This window comes from Tupaia chinensis, unplaced genomic scaffold (assembly GCF_000334495.1).
Source record: "Tupaia chinensis unplaced genomic scaffold, TupChi_1.0 Scaffold141293_1, whole genome shotgun sequence".
Classification (NCBI taxonomy): domain Eukaryota; kingdom Metazoa; phylum Chordata; class Mammalia; order Scandentia; family Tupaiidae; genus Tupaia; species Tupaia belangeri.
This window is the reverse complement of record NW_006201156.1, coordinates 212,529-212,756: the sequence shown is the minus strand read 5'-3', so window position 1 is coordinate 212,756 and position 228 is coordinate 212,529. Positions and strand designations below refer to the sequence as shown.

The 228-nt window shown below is 70.6% G+C and overlaps 1 protein-coding gene across 1 annotated transcript in view; it reads right to left on the bottom strand.

The window, feature by feature from the left end:
- CLK3 (CDC like kinase 3) overlaps positions 1 to 228 on the bottom strand; it is a gene marked incomplete at its 5' end in the record, with an annotated part of 14,295 nt that overhangs the window by 13,180 nt on the left and 887 nt on the right.

Here is a 228-nt window from a genome sequence, read left to right as displayed (position 1 = left end):
CGGTTATTTTTGGCTGGCACTGCCCCGCCACTGCAACCTCAAACCTGCCACCTCGCGAGCCGCCAGCACCGGTGAGACGCTCCTCCTTCTCAAGGGCATGAAGGAGGGGAGCTGGAAGGCGGCCAACCCCGCCTCGGCGACTGCCCCCCCAGCGGCACACCACGGCGGACTCCGGGCCGGAGCCGGGCGTTTATACCGTCAGCTCGGCCCTGCGGCCGGGAGCGGCCC